General features: G+C 48.2%; 1 protein-coding gene across 1 annotated transcript in view; it reads right to left on the reverse strand.

Annotated features, from left to right (window-relative positions):
- The window catches only part of cnksr2a (connector enhancer of kinase suppressor of Ras 2a), a 799,210-nt gene that overhangs the window by 475,230 nt on the left and 299,710 nt on the right, over positions 1 to 24,270 (reverse strand). The window lies entirely within an intron of this gene.

Here is a 24,270-nt window from a genome sequence, read left to right on the forward strand (position 1 = left end):
GGAGGTCGAGTTACGCTGGGGTGATTTGACACAGGGAGGGTGTGGGAAGCCCACCCCAAAGGCTTACCAGAAGATATGGACCGAGATAACAGAGGTGGTCTCGTCGGCGACCAATGAGGTGTGTGACGGCAACCAATGCCGCAAACGATGGAACGACCTTGTGGGATCCGCAAGAGTAAGTATTACATTTATTTACATGTACTTATGTATTTATATAATTTGATTTGTAAGAGTCATGAGTGACTATTGATACGTCCTTACTATACAGTATAAATGCACAAGAGGCCCATGCTTGACAGAAGGTCAGTCTGTGACCTGTCCTTTATTCCTTAGCACTCAAGTGATGAAGGTGGGTAGAGCTTCCCCTTTTATACCTGAAGGTCCAGGTTAGGAGTGTCTCCCACAAGTTCACCACCTAGTGGTCATTGTTCTCACAGTGTATAACTTAGGTCAGATTATACATGGGTTACAATGCTGGTTGAATACATGACATCACCTCCCCCCCAAAGTCTTATTGGGATCACAGGTTGAGTCTCTCTGGTGGTTTGCGCTCTCTTGCAGAGCGCCTGAGTTGGGGCTCCGGTTGTTGGGCGCTGGCCTGAGTGTCTGCTGTTTGCGGTGCCTCAGGCCTATCCAGACTGCCCACAGTGATTGGGCTCTCCTCCCTTTGGTTCCGGTGTTCGGTCACTTGTGGTGGAGTGAACTCGACATCGTGTTCTTCCTCTGCTTCTTCTATGAGGTTGCTGAACCACCTTTTTGTTTGATCCACGTGCTTGCGGCAGATTTGCCATTGGTAAGTTTAACTACCAGAATCCTATTTCCCTCTTTGGCAATCACAGTGTCTGCGAACCATTTGGGCCCTGCAGCGTAGTTGAGGACAAAAACAGGATAATTTACATCAATACATCGCGCCCTCGCATTCTTTTCATGGTAGTCATATTGTGGCTGACGCCTGCTCTCGACAATTTCTTTCATGGTGGGAGTATAAGGGATAGCCGGGTTTTGAGCGTCCTTTTCATTAGTAGCTCTGCGGGTGGAACCCCTGTGAGCGAGTGTGGTCGGGATCTATAGGCCAAAAGGAGGCGTGATAAGCGGCTTTGTAGGGAACCCCCTTGGATTCTGAGCATCCCCTGTTTGATTATCTGCACTGCTCGTTCTGCCTGGCCGTTTGAGGCCGACTTGAACGGTGCCGTTCTGACATGGTTAATTCCATTGCCTGCCATGAAGTCCTGGAATTCAGTGCTTGTGAAGCACGGGCCACTGTCACTGACCAAGACGTCCGGTAGACCATGGGCGGCGAACACTGCCCGTAGACTTTCTACTGTGGCAGAGGCTGTGCTTGAATTTAAAATGACACACTCGATCCGTTTGGAGTAGGCGTCTACTACAACCAAAAACATTTATCCCATGAAAGGACCTGCGTAGTCCACATGGATGCGTGACCATGGCTTGGCGGGCCATGGCCAGGGGCTAAGGGGAGCTTCCCTGGGTGCATTGCCCAGCTGGGCACACGTGTTGCACCTGCGGACACAAAGTTCCAGATCTGCATCTATCCCTGGCCACCAAACGTGTGACCTGGCAATTGCCTTTATCATGACAATGCCCGGGTGCTCATTGTGGAGTTCTCTGATGAACACCTCTCTGCCCATCTGAGGCATGATTATGCAGTTTCCCCATAGAAGGCAATCGGCCTGAATCGAGAGTTCATCCCTGCGCCTGTGAAATGGTTTAAATTCCTCAGGGAATGCCCTGTACGTGGCTGCCCAGTCCCCATTCAGGACACATTTCTTGACTAGAGACAATAGCGGTTCTCTATTTGTCCAGACTTTAATCTAACAGGCTGTCACGGGTGAGCCTTCGCTTCCGAAAGCTTCAACAGCCATGACCATCTCAGCAGCATGCTCGGTAGCCCCCTCAGTGGTGGCTAGTGGGAGCCTGCTGAGTGCATCGGCGCAGTTTTCGGTGCCCAGTCTGTGCCGAATTGTGTAGTCATAGGCGGCTAACGTGAGTGCCCACCTCTGTATGCGGGCCGATGCGTTTGCATTTATGGCCCTGTTGTCGGCCAAAAGGGACGTTAGGGGTTTGTGATCTGTCTCCAGCTCAAATTTCCTGCCAAACAGGTACTGGTGCATTTTTTTTTTTACAGCATATACACATGCGAGCGCCTCCTTTTCTACCATCCCATAACCCCTTTCTGCCTGGGACAGACTCCTGGAGGCATAAGCTACCAGCTGTAACTGACCCTTGACATTGACATGCTGCAACACACACCCGACACCATAGGACGACGCATCGCACGTTAACACAAGTTTCTTACATGAGTCGTATAGTGTTCACAGAGTGTTGGAATATAACAAATTGCGTGCTCTATTAAAAGCCTTTTCCTGGCTGTCCCCCAGACACATTTGCAACCTTTGCGTAGGAGCACGTGTAGCGGCTCTAGCAGCGTGCTCAATTTGGGAAGAAAGTTACCAAAATAGTTCAGGAGCCCCAGGAACGAACGCAGCTCCGTCGTGTTACGGGGTCTGGGTGCTCTCTGGAACGTTTCCATCTTGGACGCAGTAGGGCTGATCCTGTCTGCTGCTACCCTCATCTCCAGGATTTCTACCTCTGGAGCTAGAAAGACGCACTTCGCATTTTTCAGTCGGAGCCCTACCCGGTCCAGTGTGCGTAGCACCTCCTCCAGGTTGTGGAGGTGTTCTTCAGTATCGTAACCCGTGATGAGGATGTCGTCCTGAAAAACCACCGTCCCTGGAATTGACTTGAGGAGGCTTTCCATATTTCGTTGGAAGATCGCGGCGGCCGAGCAAATCCCAAACGGACATCTGTTGTACTCAAACAACTCCTTGTGTGTCGTGATAGTGGTCAGCTTCTTCGACTCACTCGCCAGCTCCTGGGTCATGTAAGCTGAGGTCAGGTCCAATTTTGAAAAAAGTTTGCCACCGGATAGCGTCGCAAAGAGGTCCTCCGCTCTCGGTAGCGGGTACTGGTCTTGGAGTGACACCCGATTGATGGTGGCCTTGTAATCACCACATATCCTGACCGACCCCATCTGCCTTGAGCACCGGCACGATCGGGCTCGCCCAGTCACTGAATTCGACTGGCGAGATGATGCCTTCCTTCAGCAGGCAGTCCAATTCGCCTTCTATCTTGTCCCGCATCACGTACGGCACCGCTCTGGCCTTGTGATATACTGGCCTGGCGTCCGGGTTTATATGAATCACTACCCTGGCCCCCATGAAAGTGCCGATGCCGGGTTGAAATAATGAGTCAAATTTGTCCAGGATCTGTGAGCATGATACTTGCTCCACAGAGGAAATTGCATTGACATCGCCCCATTTCCAGTTCATGACAGCAAGTCAACTCCTTCCCAGTAGTGCGGGACTGTCCCCTGGGACAATCTAGAGTGGCAACCTGTTCTCCGAATATTTGTGGGTCACGACTACCGTGGCGCTGCCTAGCACCGGAATGATCTGCTTTGTGTAAGTTCGTAGCTGTGCGTCAATCGGCGATAATTTTGGCCTCCTGGCCTTGGACGCCTTCGACTTTTCGAACTGTTTGATACCCATCAGGGACTGGCTGGCCACCGTGTCTAGCTCCATTGATACTGGGCTGCCATTGAGGAGCACTTTCATCATTATCGGTGGCGTCCTGGTGTATGAACTGTATACGTGCTCCACATGAACTCGCTGAACTTCAGCTTCCAGCGATTTCCCCCAGCGTTCACTTCTGCAATTTCTGCAGGTATTTTGCTCATCTCTGCAAACTCCGGCTGAATGTGAGCCTCCACGCCTCCAACATGAGCTGTTGTTGGAAACAAAAGGTCCCTTGCCAGTCGATCGTCCTTGACTGCCCTTGTGACTGTTCTTGAATGCGCCATTTAACAGGTGTTGATGGCCCCGTTACTGGCTGCATTGTCCCTTGCAATGGTGTGAATCGCCGTTCAGCTTGCCATTGTCTCTATCGAACTCCCCCTCTGGGTTCGACTACATGTTGGGGCATGCCCGATTGCCCTTGTCTGCCTGGAGAACTGTGTGCTGCTTTAACAATGTTGAATCTCTGTCCCAACCATTCCTTAATACAGTACCTCTCGTCTGTTCTGCTAGTGGCCATGCTCGCGTGGTTTAAAATCCCAGTTTCTCGTCGCCATTGATGCGTCCTTACTATACAGTATAAATGCACACGAGGCCCATGCTTGAGAGGTCAGTCTGTGACCTGTCCTTTATTCCTTAGCACTCAAGTGATGAAGGTGGGTGGAGCTTCCCCTTTTATACCTGAAGGTCCAGGTTAGGAGTGTCTCCCACCTAGTGGTCATTATTCTCACAGTGTACAACTTAGGTCAGATTATATATGGGTTACAATGCTGGTTGAATACATGACAACTATCAACAGATGTGAGGTCTTTCACTTTTACCGAGAATGTTGTAGTCAAAGCCTGCGGTCACGGTGTACGTCTTTAGGTAAAGAATGATGATTATCATAATAATCGTGATTACGTCTGTCGGTTATGTGTTGTATCTGTCTCTGACAGTATCTAGCAATGATCTCATGCCATGTCGTCCAATCACCTTTTACAGAAGAAGCTGTCGACAATGAGGTCCGTGCAGAGCTGGATGGGTGGGGGGGGCCACCAGTCCCCAGCGACATCACTGAGATGGAGGAGCGGGTGCTCACACTCGTGGGGAAGCACACCCGGATAGCCACAGAAGTGATGCCACGTGAGTAAAGTTTACACCATTGCGTGATATAAAGTCAATAGATGCCACACCCACTCATATCCGAACAATCATATCTGATAGATGATTTCTAAAATTGTCCTATAAATAATGCTGGCCTAATGAAAATCATTGCAATGCAAATGTGTTGATGGTCATGAAATGTGATGTCTGCGATGATTTTGATAGCAGTGGTGCTTTTGTCGTGCATATGCTGTGTGTAGCGCTGGACTCAACTTGTGACACGAGCACCCCCTTCTCCTCCAATAACCTCATTAGTGTTTTGCAGCTCAGCCAGCAGCGGGCTCCAGGCAAGACCACAGAGGCCAGAAGGTGGGAGCGCGGGGCCCGACTCTCCGGACAAACCTACATCTGGTGCTGAGGAGCTCCGATTCTCGCCCGTCAATCCGCTGGGTCTGTTTTATACGGATGAGAGCGCGGACTTTGAGGAATCTATATCGTCACGCTCCAGAAGTTATTCCACCCAAAGGCCATCTGGTGCTCCTCCAGTCATTCCTGCCTCCACTCTGGAGGTACTGGCCCCAAGCACTTCACCACAGGGCACCCCATTTGTCTCCAGGATGGCACCGACCATGCGGAGGTTTCGTGGACACGGCAGACCTGGTCCACAAGTGCCACATGAGAGCGGAGAGATGGTACAGTTGTCCAGGAGGACTGTAGACATTGGTGACCAGTTCATTGAAGCATTGGGGGGCATATCCCGACAGCTGGCCACCATGACCGAGTATGTTCCGCGGATGACGGAGGCCCTGGATGCAATAGCCAGGAACACTGCTGGCACAGGCCTCCCAGTGGTCCCGGAGCGCGGCACTCCACCCCTAAGTTTCGCACCACCACTGCAAATGACAGATGATTGGAAGGTCCAAGATCCTGCTTCTGCATCAGAGAATGTTCCCCCCTTGGCAACCCCTGCTCCTGTACCCGTGCAACTACTGTCTCTGCCTTCATCCCCCCCAATGAGGCACCGCCTGAGGAGCTCCTCAATCAGGCGCCATGGAGCGAGGAGGGGAAGGGGTAGCGTTGGGGAGAAGGGGAGGGGGGAAGGAAAATGAGATGCATGTCCGCAAGTGATGGCTGTGTTATAGCTCCATCTGGGTGTATGCAATTTGTTGTAATGTATGGGGGGGGGGAAGGGACCACCCTCCTGATGTGCATTTGTATTCTGTGTTGCTGGACATGTTGAACATTTGATTGATGTCAATGGTGGAAAAAGTGGGGTGTGGGCGGGGGTTGGGTGTTTTTGCCCGTGATACTTATGATTTCAGACCAATGTTGGTATGAAAACATTTTTATTGAACATAACCTTATTGCGCATTGTCTCAGATAGCTGGACCGTTACACATTGGTGATTCCTTAACATGAAAGGGTTAAATAAAACTTAACTTCAATCAACGTAAACTTTAACTGGTACCAAGGTGATGGCCACCATTGATGTCTGAGTTACACACACACAGCAGTGTGTCAGCGTTGTCACTCACAGCAACGTTCTTTCAGGCAAATCGTTCAGATATCAGCTCCTCACGTAATAGTCTTGCAGCTACGTAGCCACCACGGGCCCATTCCTGCAGTCTTGAAGGGGTCGTGGGCATGGTTGCATAGCCAGCCTGATTGTCTGGCCCTAGATCAGCATATAGCCCCTTGTCCTCCTCTTCCTCTCTCTCCTGAGGTGAAGCATCAGTCCCTTCTGGCGATTCTTTGCCCCTCGATAGCCAGGTTGTGCAGCATGGAGCACATGACCATGAATTTACCTACTTGCTCAGGGTTGTATTGTAGCTCCCCTCCTGAATGGCCCAGACATCTGAAGCACTGCTTAAGCACAGTTATTGTTTTGTGGACCACATTGCATGTGTCTCTGTGGCTCTGGTTTTTTTGTTTCTCAGCCTCGGTGTGGGTGTCACGCAGGGGGATCATCAGCCAGGTGGCTAGGCCATATCGGTTGTCACCTAGCATCCAGCATTGTCCTTGTGGCTGACTCTTAAAGATGTCAGAGACTGCACTCTCACGCAGGATGTGAGCCTCATCGAATGTGCCCGGACATTTGGCATTCACTGCCATAATGATCTGGTTGTGATCGACAACTAGTTGGACCTTCAGGGAGTGAAATCCTTTTGTGTTACGAAAAAGCTCGGGTCCTGAGAAAGTGGCTGCATGGCGATATGAGTGCATGGTATTACTCCCTGCACCCTAGGGAACTTAGCAGTGCGGTAGAATGCTCCAGCCCTGTCAGTCTGAGCCTCCGTGGTCATGGAGAAGCTGATAAAGTCCATCCTTCGCGCATACAGGGCCTCTGTGACCTGTCTAATGCAGCGATTGGTGGAAAATTTCGACCGCAGAGGCCCAAAAGGAACCGGATGCGTAGAAAGACAGTGCTGCGGTGACCTTGACTTCGACCAACACTGATGTCCTGATGGCAGGCTGCATAATTGGCCTGATGAGCTCACATATTTCACTGATCACCACCTTGTGGAAGCGCAGTCTCCGAAGGCAGGTGTGGTCGGAAACGTCGAAGTAAGACCTCTTTCCCCTGTATGTGTATGGTCTGGCCCTCCTCCTCATTCTTGCATGTCTTAAATTGGGCACATAATGATGTGTATCACACATTGAGCCATCTGCGCTTTGCAGCATCTGCGTATTAATCGATGCAGGCTGAGAAATGGTTGGCCCCATTGCAATGAAAGTATAATAGCGACTGATCAGAAGCAATAATTTCCTCACTAAAATAGATCTATAGTAAACCCCAATAGTCCAGAGTCTGAATATGTCTGTTGAGATGGTCACATCACCTGAGAAGAACTCCAGAGTCAATCCAAACTCCCCTGAAGTTGAAGCAGCCTTTTGAATGAAGCGAGCTGCGATTTAAAAAATGGCAGCCACACCACTGGTTTTAGTTCAGAACAGTTCCACTTTTTCTGGGCGTTTTTTTGGGCGAGCGATACTGTGGGCGATGTGTGCGCGAGATGGTGAAAGTGACGGTGGGCGATCTCCTGGGCGTTAGTTTCGGCAAATGTGCTCTTTACAAGAAAAAAAAATGGGCGGGCGGTATTATTGAATCTCAGCATTAATTCCGTGCGGAAAGTAACGCTGGACGATATTTATGGGCGTTGATTTCGCCCATTCTGACAAATCCGCCCCAAAAAAATGGGCGGGCAGTATTATTTTTTCCTGGCGTTATGCATATGGGGAAAGTAACGCTCGGAGATGAGTTTCTGAAAAATGCCCGTCAGTTTCCATTTTGTGGCTAAATAGATGTTACATGGGCATTATACCTCAGTTCAGCGGTAAAATGAACATTAAGTGGACGTTAAGCATGTAAAATATGTGGAAAATCTAGCCCCATATCTCTTAATACCCTTGCCCATCAAAAATCAATCTCAATTTTGGAATTTTCAATTGACAGTCTTTTGGGGGACGAGAGCCCCAGATATCCACCAGATGTGTGAAGAAGTGTTTCCTGACATCACCAGTGAACAGCTTAGCTCTAATTTTAAGGTTATAGCCCCTTGTTCTAGAACCCCCATCAGAGGAAATAGTTTTTCTCTATCTACCCTATAAACTCCTTTAATCATCTTAAACACCTCAATTAGATTACCCTTTAATTTTCTATACACATGGGAATTATTTTAGTTTTCAATCATTAAAACTGAGATTGGCAAGTAGCCAGCATTCCATGACTGTGTTTCAGGACCAAGTGCCTTTCACAGCTATACTGTGAAAGTCGTGCCACACCAGTCTTACAGACTAGAGATAACATTTACTTCTGGTGAGGAAGATGTCAAATTGTGTAGCATAATTCACAATTCGTATAATGCCACATAATTCACAAGAGGTCATTAAGACACATAACTTAGAAAGCCATTTAATTTTTCCACCATATCCTTTGCCACAAAATAATGTGCTGTCATGCTGTTCATGAGAAGTGAACACCAAGTGAAGTTTACAAGTCAAGAAATATGAGTGGGCAGGGGATAATTGGACCAAGGCAGGCTGGGAGGAGGGAGGAAGGGGGATGGCTTCCTCCGGATCGGGGTCAAACAGGGTTGCGTCATCGCTCCAACCCTCTTCTCAATCTTCCTCGCTGCCATGCTCCACCGCACAGTCAACAAGCTCCCCGCTGGAGTGGAACTAAACTACAGAACCAGTGGGAAGCTGTTTAACCTTCACCGCCTCCAGGCCAGGTCCAAGCCCATCCCCACCTTTGTCGTCGACCTACAGTATGCGGATGACGCCTGCGTCTGCGCACATTCAGAGGCTGAACTCCAGGATATAGTCAACGTATTTACTGAGGCATACAAAAGCATGGGCTTTATGCTAAACAACTATAAGACAAAGGTCCTCCACCAGCATGTCCTCGCCGCACAGCACTGCCCTCCAGTCATCAAGACCCACGGCGCAGCCCTGGACAACGTGGACCATTTCCCATACCTCGGGAGCCTCTCATCAACAAAAGCAGACATTGATAAGGAGATTCAACACCGCCTCCAGTGCGCCAGTGCAGCTTTCGGCCACCTGAGGAATAGTGTGTTCGAAGACCAGGCCCTCAAATCTACCACCAAGCTCATGGTCTACAGGGCTGTAGTAATACCCGCCCTCCTGTATGGCTCAGAGGCATGGACCATGTACAGTAGACACCTCAAGTCGCTGGAGAAATACCATCAACGATGCCTCCGCAAGATCCTACAAATCCCTTGGGAGGACAGACGCACCAACATTAGCATCCTCGACCAGGCCAACATCCCCAGCATTGAAGTACTGACCACACTTGATCAGCTCCGCTGGGCAGGCCACATTGTCTGCATGTCAGACACAAGACTCCCAAAGCAAGCACGCTACTCGGAACTCTTTCATGGAAAACGAGCCAAGGGTGGACAGAGGAAACGTTACAAGGACACCCTCAAAGCCTCCCTGATAAAGTGCAGCATCCACACCGACACCTCGGAGTCCCTGGTCAAAGACCGCCCTGAGTGGAGGAACTGCATCCGGGAGGGCGCTGAGCGCCTTGAGTCTCATTGCCGAGTGCCTGCAGAAAACAAGCGCAGGCAGCAGAAGGAGCGTGCGGCAAACCTGTCCCACCCACCCTTACCCTTATCGACTGTCTGTCTGTCCCACCTGTGGCAGGAACTGTGGCTCTCGTACTGGACTGTTCAGCCACCTAAGGACTCATTCTAAGAGTGGAAGCAAGTCTTCCTCGATTCTGAGGGACTGCCTATAATGATGATGATGACAACGATGACCGGTCAAGAAATGTGAATGGGCGGGGGATAATTGGACCAAGGCAGGCAGGGAGGAGGAAGGAAGGGGGATGGTTTCAGGGGCTGGGAAGAGAGAGGGAGAGGAAAGAGAGGGGGAAAGCGAGGATGAGGAGGAGGGGGACTGCAGTTGGGGGCAAGGAGGTTCCATGGAGCATAATGTTCACAATTTAGTCTCAGACCCTTGTCAGCTGAAAGGCGAGATAAAGGGGGTGAAATTGCCCCTTTTTATAGCCGCATTAGTGCCTCTGGGAGACATTAACGGGGCGCTATGGTGTTTTCACCCTATGAGGGAGGCGCTACCACCTCCCAGGAAATTGCCCCGGAGGTTTGGGGGACGCTGTCCTGGCAGCGCTGCGCCCCGCGATTATTGCCCTGGGCCGGCGCGCAACTGGCGATGACGTCATTGCCAGGCGCGCCGACCCCTCACTGCCCCGCACCGACCCCTTATTGCCCCACGGGGGAAATTGCCCAGTGGGTTATGAGGCTGGCGCAGGTGGACATTCGCCACTCCTTTAGCGCCCAGGCTACCATCTTTAATTGTCAGCCAACTCTTGGGTCGGCCCGACAATAGTGGCCCTCGTGTCGACCCGGCCTCAATCGTGCACCCTGGCACTCCGTTTTGGATGCTGGGCTGCTGGCCCAGTCAATCGCATCCCTGGTAGCCCAGTGGCAGCCACCAAAGAGCCCGCAGAGTGCGCAGTGGCCTTCCCCTTTAATGGCAGGAGAGTGGGGTTGTTGCTCTGGCCTGCTCCGCGTGGGCTTACCAACACCGCGCTACCGCCTCTGGAGTGCCCCTCCAATGAAGCGGAGCACCGGAGACAGCGCTCTGCTTTCTTTGAGGGGCGTACGACTCAGTTTCGCATTAGGGCCGGATCTCCGGGACAGGTGGTGGAAGTCCTGGCCCCAGAAGGTAACCACCCCCAATCAGGGCGAGGGCCAATTTCTAGCCCAAAATCTCTCGGTGGGTGGGGGGTTGGAGTTAGGATGGTCATTCTGCAAAGTGTTGACCTAGAGTTTTCAATGTAGTTTGAAATGGAATGTTGTGACCCATGCAGCGATTTTAATATAGTAGCTAACAACAATCACGTGACAGCTCATTAATTCTGCGCAGATGTGGTCTGCAAGCAGACCGTTGCTTGTGCCAGGTGGCATGGGGTTCTAAGGTCTCTCTGGAATTCTAGACCTTGTAATAATTAATTCCGTGCAAAATACTGTGACACTGTGATACTATTAATCTGGAAGATTAACCTTTTAAAAGAAACTCCTGAAACGCTGAGGAGTCATTTTACATTGATTCCAATCTATGTGGAGGTCGCGATGGATTATGGCGCAAGAAAGTCAGAGTGAGATTGGCTGCTCACACGCTGAAGTCCAAACGTAAGGATTTCTCGATCCATTTGTGAACTATGGTCCATAGTCCATCATTTAAGTAGTTCTGCAATAAACCCTGTTGTTTTAGTAGAAGATTTTCAGTATCATTGTGAGCTCAATGTTGTTTTGGGTGAACAATGACATGAATAATTAATGATTACTCAGAAGCTCACTTGGAAAAAGTCCAATGGTCACGATTTGGACCTATTTGACATTTCAAATCTTGGGTTTATCAACAACCTATTCACAGCTTTATTTTGTGGTTTCCTTAGACTACTAATGTTTTCTGTCAATCCCTATTTAATTGAAAACTTTGTAAATCAAGGTACTGAGTACTCTGGGTCACTGTCAAATGTTAACATTTCCAAACTGCCACACATGAGGAATTTAGATTTTAGATGAAAAATATTAGTGCTATATTGCACAACTAAACTATTTTAACACTATGCGCATGTTGCAAATCTGAACGAGTGCTCAGCCACAGTCGCCATTAGTTTAGGAATAAAGGGCCCAAGTTTACGATATCCACGAGAACGGCGCACCTCCGAGAGGCCTGCCTATTTTGTGTAATGAAAAGCGCGCCAAAAACATACCTCGCGATTCTCCAAGTGCAGCAGGCCTATTCAGCAGTCAGCGTGACGCAGCACAACAGTGGGGGGGGCAGAGCTACTGCCCTGGGCCAAAAAGAGTGCCGACAGCTGCGCGCGTGCGCAGTGGAGTCTGAGCACGTGCGCAGTAGCTCCTGGCCCCCAGATTGTGTGTGCGTGTGCTGCTGGCTGTGTGGGAGGGGCCCGAAGCACGCAGCCCTTAGCCCTGGCCGAATGGGCTCCTGGAGCGGGCAGAGTGCCGAGTTCCAGCTGATGCACGCAGCCCCTAGCCCTGGCTGAATGGGCTCCTGGAGCGGGCAGAGTGCCGAGTTCCAGCTGATGCACGCAGCCCCTAGCCCTGGCTGAATGGGCTCCTGGAGCGGGCAGAGTGCCGATTTCCAGCTTGCAGCACGCAGCCCATAGCCGGGCTCCCGGTGCTCCCAAACGGGTAGGTGAGGTAGGAACTTTTTTATTTTTTATTTATTGATTTATTTATCATTTATTATTGATGATGGTACTTTATTTTTAAAAGTGAAGTGTTTAATGCTTTGGAAAATCCCCCAACTTGCTTCTAACTTCCCCTCCCTCCCGCTATCTCTGGCTACCTACGCCTAATTCTAAAAAGTGTACACAAGGTTTTTCTTAGCGTACAAAAGTCGACACTCCATTCTAAGTTAGTTTGGAGTAACTTTTCGGTGCCTAAATTTGCAAAACAGGCATAAGTGGTTGGTAACGCCCCCTTTTGACAAAAAACTGAACTAAAACGAAACTAAACTAACTCACTAGAACTGGAGCAAACTAAATGCTGAGAATTACGATTTCCAAGATACTCCAAACTAAACTAGTTGCCCCAAAAAAATAGGAGAAACTCCACCCGAAATTTGGGCCCTAAGGGCCTAAATGTGGCCAGGAGTTGCTCCGTTTTTTTTGGAGCAACTTGATTTTTCTGGAGTATTTTAAAAATCCCCATTCTGCACATTTAATTTGCGCCAGAGTAAGTGAGTTAGTTAGGATTTTTTTTTGTTTAGTTTTTTTTCCAAAAGGGGGCGTTACTAGCCACCTATGCCTGTTTTGGACATTTAAGCCAGTTTGGACAGCTAATAGTTGCTCCAAACTAACTTAGGCCAGTGTATGTGGCCACTTGTGGCCGCACAGAAAACCTTTGCGGAGAGTTAAGAAATCAGCGCAGGTGATTTTCAGGTGAGGTGTATAACGAGCAGCCAATCCAATATTGCCCGTTTTGCACGATCACCAAAACTTTTAATTACCCTCAAATAGTACAATCCTAAACTAGATCTTCAAAAAACTTCACTAAAGAGAGACCATCATCTAGAAGGCTCGAGTTTTTCAATACATCACAATCTCTTGATTACCTTCATGAAATTTCGACAGTATCTACTGACACATCTGTGATAGTTTCATCAACTGTCTGTTTTTAAAAGCAGTCCATGCTTCACCACTGGTTATTCAAATCATAAAGTATGATAAGGTTCCCGTTTGTCTTGTCGCCTATTGCTACACATGTCTGTTTATATATTTTGTCTTTTCAAGTATTCACAATCTAGAATAATTTGGCAAACATTGTCAAAGTAAACACTGTAATTTTGATTTGATTTCTACATGTTCAGCAGCATGGCCATTCTGGTCCTCAGTAATGTAACTGCAGTGCTGTACCTCACGTTTTCTCTCTCACATGGATAACACACTGAAGCTTATTGATCTGTCATCTGTGAATTCTCAGCAACAGCTTGTTTAAATTCTTGTAATTGAAGCAAGAAATTAAGACATTTGTGGGTTGTTTTATTATGCAATTTCATTCCAATTAAATACTCAATTAATGTTTGCATGTTCATGTCATAATCAATGCCTCCTTCTCAATATGTGCATATTTCTGTTTGGAACCTGTGAAAGCTCTCAATGCATATGCCATCAGCCTCCACTAATTGCTAGACTGCTTTTGCATCAAGAGAGTGATCAGACTCCAGTAAGATGATGCAGCATCAGTTGAAACAGATGGATTGCTATTCGGGCTATAGAAACCTATTGCTGGGGTACTACTTAGAGAGTTATCTATCATCTTAGATGCTCATTGTTGTTGGCATCCCAATTCAATTGGATCCTCTCCCTCACCTGTCATGTATCTTACATTATTATATATAACTGTATCCTAACATGCTATACATGACTGCAATAAGATATGACCTGTAACCACCAGCATACCTTACCACCAGGGGTGCACTTGCAAGAGACAGGTATATAAGGACAGGTCTCAGGCAAGTGCAGCATTCCAGAGTTGTGAAATAAAGGTGCAGGTCCAGAGTGACCTTGACTTCACTACATGCCTCGTGAGAATCTGTACTGAGGGGACAGGACTTTACAGTGGCGACAAGTTACGGGATTACAGAATCCACAGAATGGCGAACAACGGAACAGATGAAAAGTACAATGCGGGAGACAATTGGAAGGACTTTATAAAAAGGCTCCAGCAAAGCTTTGTAACCAAAGACAGGTTAGGCGACAATAAGGCAGACAAGAGAAGAGCCCATCTCTTGACCAGCTGTGGCTCGAAAACATACGGTTTAATGAAGGATCTGTTGGCACCCGAGAAATCAGCAAGTCGTTTGAAGAATTGAGCACACTGGTAAGAGACCACCTGAAGCCAGCGAGCAGCCTACACATGGCCAGACACAGGTTCTACAACTACAGATGCTGTGTGGGCCAGAGCATACCCGACTTCGTGGCGGAACTTCGGAGGTTGGCTAGTTTATGTGAGTTCTCCGGTGAACTGAGGAGAGAAATGCTGAGAGACTTTTTCATTGAAGGAATAGGTCACGCAGGCATATTCCGAAAGCTCAGAGACCAAGAACCTGACCTTAGAGGCAGCAGCACTGGTTGCACAGACATTCTTGGTAGGGGAAGAAGAAACGAGGTTGATTTACAATGCAGGTACGACAACTAACGAAATATCGGAACAAGTAGTTCACAGCACTAAACAAGCTGCTACCCCCACACACAGACAAAACCGGGAGAACAGGCTCTCGACAGCAGGCAGAAGCCATCAAGGGCCACAGGAACGGCCGTTCACACCTCATCAACCCACAATGCGAGCAATCAACTACAAAGTGAGAGAAGCTGAAGAGAGATCAGCCAAATGCAGCTCATTCTTTGGGAACACTTGAACAATGGAACAGGTCTGTGCTGGCGGTGTGGGGGTGGGCACTCGTTAAGGGGATGTCGATTTCAGCAGGCCGTTTGCAGAAATTGTGAATATACAGGGCAGTTGGGCCGCATGTGCAAAAAAACGGCAGCTCGGCTGGTATACGAATCGGATGGGTCGGAAAGTGGACCAGAAGATGGTGGGGACAGTACCCGGGACACCGATGTACAGCGGGTCAACACAATCAATGGCCGCTGCTCCTACAACAGGACACCTCCTGTAATGATGAGGGTCCTACTTAACGGGATATCTGTCAACATGGAGCTGGATACGGGAGCGAGTCAATAATTTGAACAACTGTGGCCGCATAAAAGAGACAGACCAAAACTCACAAGGGTCGATACCACACTAAGGACCTATACCAAAGAAATCATACCAGTCCTCGGCAGCGCCATGCTCTCTGTCACACACAAAGGGACAGTGAGCCGACTTCCCCTGTGGATTGTCGTCGGAGACCCCCCAGCACTGCTGGGGAGAAGCTGGCTGGCAAAACTAAACTGGAAATGGGATGATGTCCATGCCATGTCATTAGAGGAACGGACCTCCTGCTCAACATTTATAAAGCAATTTGAACATCTCTTTCAGCCAGGTGTGGGCACTTTCAAACGGGCCAAAGTCAAAATCTACATCACACAGAATGCTAGACCGGTTCATCACAAGGCCAGAGCTGTACCCTATGTGATGAGGGAAAAGATTGAAGACGAACTTGACAGGCTTCTGCGGGAAGGCATTATATCACCTGTGGAATTTAGCGACTGGGCAAGTCCCATCGTCCCAGTCATGAAGCCTGATGGATCCGTACGAATCTGTGGGGACTACAAATCTACCATAAACAGAGTCTCCCTACAGGACCAGTACCTGCTGCCCAGAGCGGAGGACTTATTTGCCACATTGGCTGGAGGTAAACTTTTCTCAGAATTAGATCTCACATCTGCGTATATGACGCAAGAATTGACCGAGGAATCCAAGCTACTCACCACCATCAACACACATCGAGGCCTTTTCATGGACAACCGATGCCCGTTCGGCATCAGGTCGGCAGCTGCCATATTCCAGCGCAACATGGAGAGTCTGCTCAAGTCCATCCCGGGGACGGTTGTATTTCAAGACGACATACTTATCACGGGCAGGGACACTGACTCCCATCTCCGTAATTTGGAGGAAGTACGAAAGCGGTTGAATCGGGTAGGCCTACGAGTCAAGAAATCTAAGTGCCTGTTTCTCGCACCCGAGGTTTAATTTTTGGGCAGAAGGATTGCCGCTGATGGAATCCGCCCAACAGAGTCCAAAACCGAAGCAATTCGCCTGGCACCCAGGCCCCGGAATGTCTCAGAACTGCGCGCCTTTCTCGGGCTACTCAATTACTTTGGGAACTTTATGCAGAACTTAAGCACGCTGCTGGAGCCTCTCCACGTGCTACTCAGGAAGGGGTGCGATTGGTTTTGGGGGGACGCCCGGAATGCGCCTTCAATAAGGCACGCAAACCTTCTGTGTTCCAACAGTGTTTTGACTTTCTTTGACCAAGGTAAAAAGCTAGTTCTCACATGCGATGCGTCAGCGTATGGGGTCGGGTGCGTTTTGCAACATGTCAATAGTGCGGGCAAATTACAACCCATAGCTTATGCCTCCAGGTCACTTTCGCGGGCGGAGCGCGGGTACGGAATGGTAGAGAAGGAGGTGCTCGCATGCGTGTACGGTGTCAAAATGATGCACCAATACCTTTTCGGGGCCAAGTTCGCGTTAGAAACCGACCACAAGCCCCTCACGTCCTCCTATCCGAGAGCAAGGCAATAAACGCCAACGCCTCTGCGCGAATTCAACGGTGGGCACTCATGCTGGCGTCCTACGACTATACCATAAGGCACAGACCAGGCACAGACAACTATGCCGAAGCGCTCAGCAGGCTACCCCTAGCGACCACAGAAGGGTCTGACGAACAGGACTGTGAGATAGTCATGGCAATCAATGCCTTGGAGTCCACAGGTTTGCCCATGACGGCTCGCCAAATCAGAGCCTGGACAGCCAGCAACCCCACGTTATCCTTAGTAAAAAGATGTGTCCTAACCGGTGACTGGGCAGAGGCTCACGATGCCTGCCTCGAGGAATTAAAACCCTTTCACAGGCGAATGCATGAGCTATCATTACAAGCAGACTGCCTGATGTGGGGCAGCCGAGTAATCATGCCTCTGCGAGGCAAAGAGGCATTTGTCCGGGAGCTCCACCGCGAGCACCCGGGGATCATTCTCATGAAGGCCACCGCCAGATCCCACGTCTGGTGGCCTGGTATTGACGCGGACTTGGAGCTCTGCGTCCGAAGGTGCACCATTTGTGCCCAACTCAGCAATGCCCCCAGGGAGGCTCCACTGAGCCCCTGGCCTACCAAACCGTGGTTGCGGGTGCACGTAGACTATGCGGGCCCATTCATGGGCAAAATGTTCCTCGTAGTTGTAGATGCATTTTCAAAGTGGATCGAATGCACCATTTTAAACTCGAGCACAACCTCCACCACTGTGGAGAGCCTCGCAACCATGTTTGCAACGCACGGAATTCCTGACATATTGGTCAGTGACAATGGTCCGTGCTTCACCAGCACAGAATTACAAGACTTTATAATTGACCACGGCATAAATCATGTCAAGACGGCACCGTTCAAGCCGGCCTCCAATGGCCAGGCGGAGAGAGCAGTGCAAATCATTAAACAAGGTATGCTTAAAATCCAAGGTCCCACGCTGCCGGGTCGCCTGTCGCGACTGCTGCTGGCATACAGATCTCGTCCGCACTCACTGACTGGGATCCTCCCCGCGCAACTGTTGATGAAAAGGACTTTAAAAACAAGGCTCTCATTAATCCTCCCAGACATGCACGAAATCATTGAGGCAAAGCGCCGTAAGCTGACTGAGGACCATGACAGAAATTCGAGGGGGAGATGGAATGAGATCGGGGACAAAGTATTTGTACTAAACTATGGCAGGGGTCCCAAATGGCTTGCAGGGACAGTAACGGGCAAGGAAGGAAACAGGCTACTGGTAGTACAAATGGACAATGGCAAAACCTGCCGGAGGCATGTAGACCAAGTTAAAAGCAGATTTATCAACAACACTGCGGAACCAGAGGCAGACTACAATGTGGAACTCGCACCACACCTGGTGGGCAGACAGAGGGAACAACCTGAGGAAAGGGCAATCCCAACATACAGCCCAGGCGAGTCAACAACAATCACACCAATCAAAACAGACAGCCCAGGCGAGATACCAGCAACCACACCCAAAAAAACCAGACACCAAGGCAAACAACTGAACCACAACTCAGACGCTCCACGCGAGAGTGTAGACCACCTGAGAGACTGAACCGATAAAGACAATAAGAGCTTGGGGGAGGGTAGTGTCATGTATCTTACATTATTATATATAACTGTATCCTAACATGCTATACATAACTGTAATAAGATATGACCTGTAACCACCAGCATACCTTACCACCAGGGGTGCACTTGCAAGAGACAGGTATATGAGGACAGGTCTCAGGCAAGTGCAGCATTCCAGAGCTGTGAAATAAAGGTGCAGGTCCAGAATGACCTTGACTTCACTACATGCCTCGTGTGAATCTGTACTGAGAGGACAGGACTTTACATCACCCTTGCCAAGTATTTTTTCTTTCAACTACCCGAGCGATAAATTTTCGTAACCGATAAATAATTCCAGGAACTGCCCTATTTCACTTACTCTGCTGCTCCTGATAGTTTGTTCTGCTTTGGGTACTTAAATTCCATTAGCATGAATAATACCTCTTAGGAATTTAACACCATCTTTAGATAACTAATGCTTAGCTACATTTAAGACAATACTAACTTCTATAAATCACTTTGAGAATTAGGTTCCTCCGGATTACTCCAAAAACCAGCTTTGCCCATCAGTCTTACTAAACCATTAGAACATCTAACATTACCTTTGGTAATGTTTTCAAGCTGATATCACAAATGTCAAACTGCTTTTTAAAAAAATGGACTCCAGGAAGTAAAGCTTTTGATCGAGTCGATTCTTCAGATGATAAGATATCGGCAGATACTGAGTATGCATCCAATTTAGAGCATACTTTGATACCCTAAAATGTCGATCAATTATGGGAGAAACAGAAATGTGTTTTCATTTTGTTATTCTCAGTCAAGTCAGGTCAGCACAGCACAATTATCAACTTTCTGACTGCTTCAGGCCACCTTTGAACACTATTCTTTTATTTCATCAAGCTCACCACCAAATTCTTCAAACTACATATTTCTTCTTTGACTTTTGGAAAAAGTGGTAATGGAGTACTCCAGGGTTGACAAATTGGGGAGAAAATTGTGGTCGGAAGCTTCCTTCGTACGAACGCTTTCCATCCGAAAGACATCTACGAAAGTACCTGGTGGTCCCGGAGGAATGTAGGATCCCGATCGGAGGCTTAGATTCGCTGCGCAACGCACGGGGGGATGACTTCGAGGTACGTATGTACAAGCTGGGGTCATGTGGGCCTGGACCACCAATCACTATTCAGTACAGGTATTCTCCATGATAAAAATGGGAACTCCATGGACAAGGGAGAACCAGAGGATGTGGTGTATTTGGACTTTCAAAAGGCTTTTGACAAGGTCCCACACAAGAGATTAGTGTGCAAAATTAAAGCACATCGTATTGAGGTTAATGTATTGACGTGGATAGAGAACTGGTTTGCAGACAGGAAGCAAAGTGTAAGAATAAACGGGTCCTTTTCTGAATGGCAGGCAGTGACTAGTGGGATACCGCAAGCATCAGTGCTGGGACCCCAGCTATTTACAATATACATTCATGATTTAGACGAAAGAATTGAATGTAATATCTCCAAGTTTGCAAATGACACTAAGCTGGGTGGCAGTGTGAGCTGTGAGGAGGACGCTAAGAGGCTGAAGGGTGACTTGGACAGGCTAGGTGAGTGGGCAAATGCATGGCAGATGCAGTATAATGTAGATAAATGTGAGGTTATCCACTTTGGTGGTAAAAAAAGGAAGGCAGAATATTATCTGAATGGTGGCAGATTAGGAAAAGGGAAGGTGCAACGAGACCTGGGTGTCATGGTACATCAGTCATTGAAAGTTGGCATGCAGGTACAGCAGGCGGTGAAGGCGGCAAATGGCATGTTGGCCTTCTTAGCGAGAGGATTTGAGTATAGGAGCAGGGAGGTCTTACTGCAGTTGTCGAGGGCCTTGGTGAGGCCACATCTTGAATATTGTGCAGAGTTTTAGTCTCCTAATCTAAGGAAGGACATTCTTGCTATTGAGGGAGTGCAGAGAAGGTTCATTAGACTGATTCCCGGGATGGCAGAACTGACATATGAAGAAAGACTGGATCGACTAGGCTTATATTCACTGGAATTTAAGGGCTCTCATAGAAACATATAAAATTCTGACGGGACTGGACTGGTTAGATGCCGAAAGAATGTTCCCGATGTTGGGGAAGTCCAGAACCAGGGGTTACAGTCTAAGGATAAGGAGTAAGCCATTTAGGACTGAGATAAGGAGAAACTTCTTCACTCAGAGAATTGTGAACCTGTGGAATTCTCTACCACAGAAAGTTGTTGAGGCCAGTTCGTTAGATATATTCAAAAGGGAGTTAGATGTGGCCCTTACGGCTGAAGGGATCCAGGGGTATGGAGAGAGAGCAGGAATGGGGTACTAAAATTGCATGATCAGCCATGATCATATTGAATGGTGGTGCAGGCTCAAAAGGCCGAATAGCCTACTCCTGCACCTATTTTCTATGTTTCTATGTTCCTTATGGACTCCCATTACTATCAATGAGAAAAAACCCTAAAACATCAAAACACAGCATAATAAATAAATAAAATACCTCATGTTTAAAATTAATTGAAATTAAATGTAATTAAACATTTTAGAAAAAAAATATATTTTTTAGAATTTTTAAAATGTGTTTTAATAGTGTTAAAAATAAACTTACCTTAATGGACAGAGTTTTAATATAAAAATGAGTGTTTAAATTTAATTTTTATATGTTTTTAAATGCTTACGCTGGTAAAAGTAAGCTATGCCAGGCATAAAGTTTTGAAGCACTTTCACGGGGCATGAGTTGGGCAAATAGCCCTATCTCTCCCGTGCAACTGTCCTTCTCCTGGGGATGCAGAGGTTCTGTCTTGAGAAATCTTGACAGGTTGGAAAAGTTGCTTTTCGGTGCATGTGCATCGCACCCCGAAAAACGGCTTTTGCGAGGCCTCGCTGGGTCTATGCACACTTATACGGACCCGGCGAGGCCACAATTTTAAGCCCAATTTCATTCTTCATAGAACTTCCCTCAAATCATTAAAATGGTTTTTGAAGGTCCAAGAGTAAACTCACTTCTTCAGCACTGCACAAGATATAAAGACGTCTTCAGAATTATCTTCGGAATACCTTGAGCAATCCTCACACATTATGGGCTTAATTTTCGCCACCATTCTGTATCCTTTTTTTGGATTACGCTGTTTTTTACGCTAAAATCTGCAAGTTTCGCCAAAGTTTCTGCGGCAGCCTAAAGTCCTTAGTCCGATTTTTTGACGTCACTGGGGGCAGAACTTGCCGGTGCGCCATTTCTGGCCATTTAAGCGAGATTGGCCAAGTACGATTTTTTCAAAAACAGCGCACTGCACCATTCTGAAAAACCTTACTTACACTTAAGAAAATCAGTGTGGTGAAGAGAAAATCGGCGCAGAGAAGATGCCATTGTTTTAGCCGAGCTGCAGACACGGCAGCAGGGGCGGTGGGCCTTTCGACCAGGACAGCAGCGACACCAGGGGCCTTTCAGCCGGGATTGCAGTGGCACCAGGGGCCTTTCAGCCGGGATTGCAGTGGCACCAGGGGCCTTTCAGCCGGGATTGCAGTGGCACCAGGGGCCTTTCAGCCGGGATTGCAGCGACACCAGGGGCCTTTCAGCCGGGATTGAAGTGGCACCAGGGGCCTTTCAGCCGGGATTGCAGTGGCACCGGTGCTCTACAACTAATTATGTCTTGCTGCATCTTGTATGTTTCACTTTGCAGCCTCAGCCCTTCAGTGAGTCCCTCATTACCCTGGCAACCTCAGTTTTCGGCGCAGAGCGTAAGCTCCACCCACAGAGCTTGAGGACAATGTGCGCCACTCCAAATTCGAAGTTTATTCTGGCGAAATTTTGAACTTTCTTTGGCGCAGTCGGCCACTAAAAAAATCCAGACGTACCTCAACGACTGCGCCAAAAATCAGCCATGTCAAATTTTGAGTCCATGATATGCTACTTAACTGTTCCGTATCCTATTTTTTTTGAAGGTACATTTAAAATTAGCTGCCTAAATCTTTAAAATTCTGCCAGACCCACAAATTACTTCTTTTGACTAAAATTTCACACAGAAATGCTGGTTCATTCAGTGTTGTATTCACATGGTATTTCAACAGTTTCCCTCAGTCTTCAGAAAGTTTTGTAATTAACCTTATTTAACCAGATGAAAGGCAAATAACATCTCAAGATGAAAAATGTCCATCACCATGAAATGCTAAAAAACTGCATCTTAATTCTGGGTCTTCCCTCAGTTGATTTGGTCTTAAAAAAGCCTTTGATCTTCCCTCGGTTGATTTGGTCTTAAAAGTGCCTTTGATTACATTTGTGTGTTGAACACAGGATGTTCAATAGCAAAACATTTAGTTTCTTTGTGCTTGAACATCCCATTTGTCATGTATGTAACCGCTATGTAACACCACTGCAACACTGTACATACTTAAGCAATGCACAGGGGGTGAACTTGTGGGAGACACTACTTACCTGGTCATCCAGGTATATAAAGGGAGGTCCCACGCAGAGTCATCACTTCTTGGTCCTGTGAATAAAGGTTCAGGCCATAGAGTGACCTTGTCCATAAAATGTGCCTCGTGTGGGTTTTGTGCCATTCAGTAAGGACATTACATTGGCGACGAGAAACGGAAATCAACGACCCACGAGAACGGCTACCGGTAGCACAGAGGAACGATACTGTGTTGGCAAGGACTGGGATGATTTCATTGAGAGGCTCCTGCAAAGCTTTGTCACGAAAGAATGGCTGGGAGATGCAGCGGCCGACAAGTGAAGGGCACATCTGCTGACCAGCTGCGGACCTAAGACTTACGCACTCATGAAGGACCTACTAGCACCCGAAAAGCCGGCGGACAAAACCTTTTAAGAGTTCAGCAAACCAATCGGTGAGCATCTCAAACCAGTGATCAGCATACACATGACCCGACACAGATTCTATACCCACCGACGTTGTGAAGGACAGAGCTTACCGGGCTTCGTTGCGGACCTCTGGCTTTCACAGTTCACAGATGCCCGCAGGGGGGATGTATTAAGGGACTTCTTTATTGAGGGCATCGGTCATGCGGGGATTTTCCGAAAGTTAATTGAAACCAAGGACTTGACTTTGGAAGCGGCAGCGTTGATGGCTCAGACTTTCATGGCGGGGGTGGAGGAAACCAAAATAATATACGCGCGCAATTCTGCCTCCAACGCGACGGAGGATCAGGGAGTCAATATCATAAATGCGACTCAGAGCCCTACAGGCAGGCAAGGGCAATTCGACACACCTCAGGTAGCAATAGACCCCAGAGTAGGTTTTCAACAGAGACAATGGCAGGCTGAACGGACATTTACACCATCACAGTGGACAATACGGTCCAGGATGGGGCCATTGACACCCACTAACAGGGTACTCAAGGGCAGTCAAAGGGACAATCAGCGAGGAATGCCGGGTCATAGCTCCTTTGTTCACAACAATGGGAATCTCAGCTCATGCTGGAGGTGTGGGGGCAAACACTTTGCCAGGACTTGCAGGTTTCAACAATTTGTCTGCAGAAATTGCAACCCCAGTGGCCATTTAGCTCGAATGTGCAAGAAGCCTGTAACCAGGCTAATTTACGAGGCGGATGGACCAGAAGTAGGGTCTGTGAAGTAGGATGACTCTTGGGGCAAATCAATGGACACTGAAGTTCAGCGTGTTCATGTGGCAAACATTCACAGCTCATATACCAAAACGCCACCAATGATGAAGGTTTTATTAAACGGCATTCCTGTACGCATGGAGCTGGACATGGGGGCCAGCCAGTCAGTCAT

Source organism: Pristiophorus japonicus, chromosome 11, assembly GCF_044704955.1.
Source record: "Pristiophorus japonicus isolate sPriJap1 chromosome 11, sPriJap1.hap1, whole genome shotgun sequence".
NCBI lineage: Eukaryota > Metazoa > Chordata > Chondrichthyes > Pristiophoridae > Pristiophorus > Pristiophorus japonicus.